The sequence below is a fragment of the Sus scrofa genome, chromosome 5 (genome assembly GCF_000003025.6).
Source record: "Sus scrofa isolate TJ Tabasco breed Duroc chromosome 5, Sscrofa11.1, whole genome shotgun sequence".
In the NCBI taxonomy this organism is placed as follows: Eukaryota; Metazoa; Chordata; class Mammalia; order Artiodactyla; family Suidae; genus Sus; species Sus scrofa.
The window spans coordinates 92821098-92829380 of record NC_010447.5 but is presented as its reverse complement, the minus strand read 5'-3'; the positions used below and the strand labels follow the sequence as shown (position 1 = coordinate 92829380).

At 41.3% G+C, this 8283-nt stretch overlaps 1 long non-coding RNA gene across 7 annotated transcripts in view; it reads left to right on the top strand.

Annotated features, from left to right (window-relative positions):
* The window catches only part of LOC106507542, a 66798-nt gene continuing 60685 nt past the window's right edge, over window positions 2171–8283 (top strand). For 6 of the 7 annotated variants that reach the window (XR_002344266.1, XR_001303590.2, XR_002344269.1 and 3 more), the window contains exons 1-2: window positions 2171–2639; window positions 5598–5690. This is a non-coding gene — a long non-coding RNA (uncharacterized LOC106507542). The remainder of the gene's footprint in view (window positions 2640–5597; window positions 5691–8283) is intronic. The other variant, XR_002344267.1, reaches the window with a different exon arrangement.

The window sequence follows — 8283 nt, the reverse complement described above, 5'->3', positions numbered from 1 at the left end:
TAATGAGATCAGACTCGGACTCATTGAGTTTGGAGTGTGTCAGTGGGAAGAACGTCGAGTCTGAGGTTGACATATGTGCCTGAAGTACAGGAAAGAGCTTTGGGCTGGAAACAGAAGAATGGAAATCATCAGTGAACAGGTAGTAAGTGAAGCTTGGCGAACTCCAACATTTAACTGGTAGATAAGGCGGACTTAATCCTATCATATTTGTTTACTCATTCATGCACTTAATCATTCATCCAACAAACCATTTAAAATGGTTATTTTATGATTGGCATCATGCTACATACTTTTTCCATAAAGAAGACTGTGAAGAAATAGGTAAGGAAAAGTATAGTGTTATCGAGGCTAAGGGGGAAGAGCGTTATCAGACGATGGCAAGAAGCCAAATGAGATGAGTGAAATGGGTTCCCTGGATTTAGCCAGAAACAAGAAGGGCATTGGTAACTTAGGAAAGAATAGATTCTGCTGAGTGATGGGTAAGGAAACTGAACTTGAGGCATGGCTTGAGGCATGACTGGGGAGTGAGGAGGTGGAGGTAATGAAGGAAGAAGAGGGGTAGAGGAGGTAGGCTGCCGAAACAGGGTTACGAAGTCTTCCCTCCCTAATGCCTGCCACTCTGCAGTGTTTCCTCAGAGTTACTCCCATCAAGAGGAGGAGTCTCTTGCTTTACCTCTTAATCTGTGCTTAGTCATGTGACTTACTATGACCAATAGGACATTAGCAAATGTGATGCAAAGGGAAGCTTGAAAATTCCTTGAGCATTGGGGCTTGCCTCTCTTGCTGCTCTTGAGAACCCCATGGCTGCCACCAGGTAAATATAAACCTGGACTAATTTGCTGGAGACATGTGGCCAGGCATCTTCATTGCCCTCTGGCAGCCAGCATCCACTGACAGCCAGCACCCAGCCTCCCAACATTGAGCAAGACAATGAATCAGCCCTTGGCCCATCTATGCACTGACTTTAGCTGCAGAGTGAATCTAGTCAATTGTAGTAGAATGGCCCAGCAAACACCAGCTTAAATCACTGATGTCCCGAAAAGTGATACTGTTTTAAGCCACCTTTTGGGGGTAGTAAAATAATGGATAGAACAGAATATTATCTGAATGTCAAAGATTTCATATGTCTAAGTTGTCCTGGGGTTTGTATCTGAGCTGGATTGGTGGTAGGGGAAGCTTTGGTTATTCTTGGTCTCTTTTCTCTTCTTGACATCCTGTCCAGGCAAAAACAATAAAAGTAATGGACAGGAGTGGAGTGACTCAGTCATGCAGTACTGCTGCTTCATGCCACAACACGGATGAATCTTAAAATAATTATGCTGAGTGAAAAGAGGCAGACTCCCCCTACTCCGCAAAGTACATTCTATATAATTCCATTTATATAAAATTCTAGAAAATGTACCTTCATCTACAATGAAAGAAGACAGACCAATGGTTGCCTGGGAATGAGATGAGTGAGGAAGGGACAGATTACAAAGGGATACAAGGAAATTTTTAGGGATAATGGATAGACTCATTATATTGATTGTGGTGATAGATTTATGGGTGTATACTGTATACGTATGTCCAAACTTAAAAAATGTACATTTTATTTTTATTATTATTGACTTTTTAGGGCCACACCCGTGGCATATGGAGGTTCCCAGGAGAGGGGTCTAATCTGAGCGATAGCTGCTGGCCTATGCCACAGCCACAGCAATGCCAGATCCGAGTCGAGTCTGAGACCTACACCACAGCTCACGGCAATGCTGGATCCTTAACCCACTGAGCAAGGTCAGGGATCGAACCTGTGTCCTAATAGATCTAGTGAGATTCGTTTCTGCTGAGCCATGATGGGAACTCTCAAAATGTAAATTTTAAATATGTGCAATTCAGTGCACATCAATTATACCTCAATAAATCTGTTAAAGAGAAAAAGAACAAGCAACACCTTCTACTGTGCTTCCTATTCATAGGTTTAGTTGCAGGAAAAATGCTCCCCTCCCCCGTCCCAAGATGTTCCTGGCTTTATCTCTGGACCTGGAAATATGAACATGTGGAAATAGGTAGGACTGCAAATATTTTAGCTTAAAAGGCAAAGGAGCTTTGCAGGTATAATCACAGACCTTGAGGTTAGGAAATTATCCTCAGTTAAGTGCACAGGCACAGTCTAATCACATGAGTCCTGAAAAGGGAAGTAACTTTCCCCTTTGGGTCAGAGAAATGAGAAAGAAGAGGAAGGAGGAGAGATTTGAAGGACTTCACATGGCTGGCTTTGAAGATGGAAGGAATGGACTGGGAGCCAGGGAATGTGGCAGCCTCTAGAAGCTGGGAATGGGCCTCAGGGTACAGGAAGCAAGACGACGAGGCTTTGCTGGGAAGATGGCGTGGCTGGGTGCAGAGAGGCTGGGGCTGCGGACAGGCATGGGCTGCACTGGCAGGAAGCCGCAGCTGCAAGGAGCTCACCGAGGGCCTGGCCCCACTGCAGCTACACGGGCACAGGTTTAACTTAAAGAAAAAGAAGAGAAAAGAAAAGACGATGAGACGTAAGTCTTCCTTCCATCCCCAAGAAGTAAATTCTACAAATAACCCAAAAGAGTGAGAAGCATTCTCCTCAATATCTTAGAAGGAAATGCAGCCTGTAGACACCTGCACTGGAGGTTGGTGAGGCCCATACTTGACCGCTGACATACTAACTATATGAGACTTAATTTATGTTGTTTGATGCTACTAAATTGGTGCTAACTTATCACAACCGTCATAGAATATGACTGCATAATGAGTTCAGGAGCCGAAAGTTGAACTTACTGACTAATGTGAGCTATTTGAATGACCTGTATGTCCTAGTTATAAATCACAAAAAAATCAAGAGGTGATTGCATTTTGCCTCCATTTGTTTCCATTTTACTAACTTCGGGCTTATTTACCTTTTAAAATGCTGCTCTGGACACTAAGGTATTCTGCCATAGGCTGGTTGTGGGAACCTAGCTCTTCTGATCCCCCAGTCAGAACCATACCCAGGTGACACTTTTTTTTTTTCTTTTTGTCTTTTGTCTTTTTAGGGCTGCACCGGCGGCATATGAAGGTTCCCAGGCTAGGGGTCTAGTCGGAGCTATAGCTGCCAGCCTACACCAGAGCCACAGCAATGCCAGACCCGAGCCATGTCTGCGACCTACACCACAGCTCATGGCAATGCCAGATCATCAACCCACTGAGCAAGGCCAGGGATCAAACATGCAACTCAGGGTTTCTAGTCGAATTTGTTTCCGCTGCGCCACGATGGGAACTCCTAGGTGACATTTTCTAACTGTAGATATACCTTCTCATTAAATAACAGTCCCTACATCACCATCGTAAATTATGGTTTTTGTTTGTGTGTGCAGACTTTGAAAGGCAACAGAGACCAAGGGAAAATATTACAGTTTTTTTCAGACACCTATGCACTCTTCAAGTCGCGAACTCTGAAAACAGATTGCCTGGGTTTAAATAGTGGCTCCACTCTACACCTTATGAGACTTGCTGAGCAGGAGTGGTACACTGACAGAGAGGATTAAATGAGTCCATCCTTGTAAGACACTTTTAACAATGCGTGGTATCTATATGCACTTAGCAAGTGCTGGGCTGCTAACTCTGCTGCTGCTGCTGCTGCTGAGACCTTTGCTGCTGATAGGAACATTTCCGACTCATTAATGGATTCATATGCCCCAGTTTCATATGTGCTAACAAAAAGGGCCTCCGTTTGCCATTCTTGTGTGCCCGTCCTGCTAAGATGCAGATCACTTCCTCTGCCTTTTTTACACTAAAAGTTCCTGTTTCTTCTGAAGTAGAAGCAGGAAGAGAAAAATCACATAGTGACGTTTGCTGAACACAACAGAATTCTGTCCAATGACTTCTTTCCTCATCAGCTCACGATAATGAGCCAAAAGATTAATGAAATTGGGTTGTCTCTGAAAACAAAACAGAACATTCTGACCAAACCATTTACAATGTTTATTACACATCAGTTTTCCTGTGTAATATTTATTTAAGGAAAGGCCCTCTCTGATAGGAGGGACTTGGTTTTAGATCATTAAATCAGACAGATTAAAGTGATGATCCAGAGTTCCCTTGTGGTTCAGTGGGTTAAGGATCCAGTATTGTCACTGCTGTGGTGTGGTTTGATCCCAGGAAATTCTGCATGCTGCAGGTGTGGCAAAGAAAAAAAAAAGGGGAGTTCCCGTCGTGGCGCAGTGGTTAACGAATCCAACTAGGAACCATGAGGTTGCGGGTTCAGTCCCTGCCCTTGCTCAGTGGGTTAACGATACAGCGTTGCCGTGAGCTGTGGTGTGGGTTGCAGACGCGGCTCAGATCCCGCGTTGCTGTGGCTCTGGCGTAGGCGGGCGGCTACAGCTCCAATTAGACCCCTAGCCTGGGAACCTCCATATGCCGTGGGAGCGGCCCAAAGAAATAGCAAAAAGACAAAAAAAAAAAAAAAAAAGGCTATCTGATTCGGGAGAAGAAAAAGATACTCTATATCATGGAATTTATTTTTAGTGAACTTATTTTCATGGCATTGAGTACACCGAGGAGAAAACACATGGATGATATTGCTAATTTAGTACCATGTTTGCTTCAGGCTCTACTTGTAGGTTTTTCTTTCTAGATGGGCAGCCCACTTTTTGGTCTTTGTTTTTGAATGGAGTGCTGAAGAGATGCTCCCTGATGTATGGAACAGTCAACTTAAAACAAAGTGGCAGCGTTAATGTAGGCAGTTTTTTCACTGTGGTTACAAGATGACAGGGGCTTCCAAATTTGCACGCTGTCTGTTGAAAGGGAGTTGGGTGCTGGATCTAAGAGAACTGTGTGGGCAACCTGGACCATGGGTATTTCAATTTGAAAATTTTTGTTAGTTGCCATAGTAATTGTCACAATCATGTGGTTTGTGTGGTCTTCGTAATACTGAACACCTCTCAGAAGCACCCAGCCAGCAGCAGTGTTTTACCCGCCCTTGCCTGTGTGTCTTATAAAATAATGTGTAGTGAGATATTAAGCTTAACTAAAAACAAAAACTGATCATTATATATCTTTATGTAAAGCATGTTTATTTTGCAATTATTCTTCAACCAAGAAATTATTGGGAAGTGATTTTTTCCCCCCAAAACAAGGAGTCCCAGAAACCAAGATTACAAAGTTTCATAAAAAGAACAGGAAACGCCTTTCTTGTTATGAATGTGTTGTGTCATCATGACATTGCTCAAGTTCAGACTGAAATTTAAGCTGAATCAAAAGTGACTGTATATGTTACTAATCCCTTTGCAAATGGTGCCCACTATGGCCGTGGACTACTTAGTCCCTCGATACTATTCTGAAAGCTAAGTTGCAGAAAACTAAGTTTTCAGGTAGTTTTTGAAACACTAACAGGCGTTATTTGGCTAAGCACAATACTTAGATTGCAATTGTTATATACTTGAATGCTTATGGTCGAAACTTCATAGCCCTCCTCATCTTTCCCATAGAATTATTTTTATTTTATCTTGTTGAATATTAATTCTGAAACGAAAGCACAGCTATAATAATGATAAAAATAGAAGTCTCTTTTTTGGGTTATTCTATTTTTTAACTTTTATTTTTTCTTCCAGTTTTACTGAGACATAACTGACATGCAGCACTGCATAAGTTTAAGGTGTGATGCATAATGCTTTGAATTCCATACATCATGAATGATTATCACGGTAAGTCTAGTGAACATCCATCATCTTGTATAGATCCATCATCAAAACTGAAGAAACAGAAATAATTTTTCTCGTGATATCTTAGGATTTACTCTCATAATAACTTTCATGTATAAAGTAGTGCAGGGTGAATTGTGCTATCATATTAGACACTACGTCTCCAGTAATTATTGATCTCCTAACTGCAAGTTTGTACTTTTTGACTGCCTTTATTTAATTCCTCCTCGCTCTACTCCCTGTCTCTGGTAACTACAAATCTGATCTTGTTTCCTATGAGTTTGTTGTTTTTTTTTTAAAGTTTTTAATTTTTTTAAATTTTCCCACTGTACAGCAAGGGGATCAAGTTATCCTTACATGTATACATTACAATTACATTTTTTTCGCCACCCTTTGTTCTGTTGCAACATGAGTATCTAGACAAAGTTCTCAATGCTATTCAGCAGGATCTCCTCGTAAATCTGTTCTAAGTTGTGTCTGATAAGCCCAAGCTCCCGATCCCTCCCACTCCCTCCCCCTCCCATCAGGCAGCCACAAGTCTTTTCTCCAAGCCCATGATTTTCTTTTCTGAGGAGATGTTCATTTGTGCTGGATATTAGATTCCAGTTATAAGTGATATCGTATGGTATTTGTCTTTGTCTTTCTGGCTCATTTCACTCAGTATGAGAGTCTCTAGTTCCATCCATGTTGCTACAAATGGCATTATGTCATTCTTTTTTATGGCTGAGTAGTATTCCATTGTGTATGTATACCAATTCTTCCGAATCCAATCATCTGTCGATGGACATTTGGGTTGTTTCCATGTTCTGGCTATTGTGAATAGTGCTGCAATGAACATGCGGGTGCACGTGTCTCTTTTAAGTAGAGTTTTGTCCGGATAGATGCCCAAGAGTGGGATTGCGGGGTCATATGGAAGTTCTATGTATAGATTTCTAAGGTATCTCCAAACTGTTCTCCATAGTGGCTGTACCAGTTTACATTCCCACCAACAGTGCAGGAGGGTTCCCTTTTCTCCACACCCCCTCCAGCACTTGTTATTTGTGGATTTATTAATGATGGCTATTCTGACTGGTGTGAGGTGGTATCTCATGGTAGTTTTGATTTGCATTTCTCTTATAATCAGCGATGTTGAGCATTTTTTCATGTGTTTTCTGGCCATCTGTATATCTTCCTTGGAGAAATGTCTATTCAGGTCTTTTGCCCATTTTTCCACTGATTGATTGGCTTTTTTGCTGTTGGGTTGTATAAGTTGTTTATATATTCTAGAGATTAAGCCCTTGTCGGTTGCATCATTTGACACTATTTTCTCCCATTCTGAAAGTTGTCTTTTTGTTTTCTTTTGGGTTTCCTTTGTTGTGCAAAAGCTTTTCAGTTTGATGAGGTCCCATGGGTTTATTTTTGCTCTAATTTCTATTGCTTTGGGAGACTGACCTGAGAAAATATTCATGATGTTGATGTCAGAGAGTGTTTTGCCTATGTTTTCTTCTAGGAGTTTGATGGTGTCCTGTCGTATATTTAAGTCTTTCAGCCATTTTGAGTTTATTTTTGTGCATGGTGTGAGGGTGTGTTCTAGTTTCATTGCTTTGCATGCAGTTGTCCAGGTTTCCCAGCAATGCTTGCTGAAGAGACTTTCTTTTTCCCTTTATGTTCTTGCCTCCCTTGTCAAAGATTAATTGACCATAGGTGTCAGGGTTTATTTCTGGGTTGTCTGTTCTGTTCCATTGGTCTGTCTGTTTGTTTTGATACCAGTACCACACTGTTTTGATGACTGTGGCTTTGTAGTATTTCTTGAAGTCTGGGAGAGTTAGGCCTCCTGCTTGGTTTTTGTTTCTCAGGATTGCGTTGGTTTGTTTTTGAAGTCTTTCACTTTGCTGAGATTTGATTATGTTTTCTCATTTTTATTAGAAGGGGATAAGGCTGGCTTCAATCTTTGATTGAGGTATAGGTCATGGTGAACTGAAGTGCCTCCATTGGCTTGCAGACTTTTTTTTTTTTTCTTTTTCCTTTTTTTTATTACTCAAATGAATTTATCACATCTGTAGTTATATAATGATCATAACAATGTGATTTCACAGGATTTCCATCCCACAGCCCAGGCACATCCCCCCACCCCCAAAACTGTCTCCTCTGGAGACCATAAGTTTTCAATGTCTGTGAGTCAGCATCTGTTCTGCAAAGAAGTTCAGTCTGTCCTTTTTTTCAGATTCCACATGTCTGTGAAAGCATTTGATGTTGGTGTCTCATTGTATGGCTGACTTCACTTAGCATGATAGTTTCTAGGTCCATCCATGTTGCAAAAAAGGGTGGTATTTCATTCTTTTTAATGGTTGAGTAATATTCCATTGTGTATATGTACCACATCTTCTGGATCTACTCCTCTGTCAATGGACATTTATGTTGTTTCCATGTCTTGGCTATTGTGCTGCAATGAACATGTGTCTTTGTGAGTCGTGGTTTTCTCTGGATAGAAACTGGACAGCCACATGGAAAAGAATGAAATTAGAACGCTCCCTAACGCCATATACAAAAATAAACTCCAAATGGATTAAAGACCTAGATATAAGACAAGACACTATCAAACTCCTAGAGGAAAACA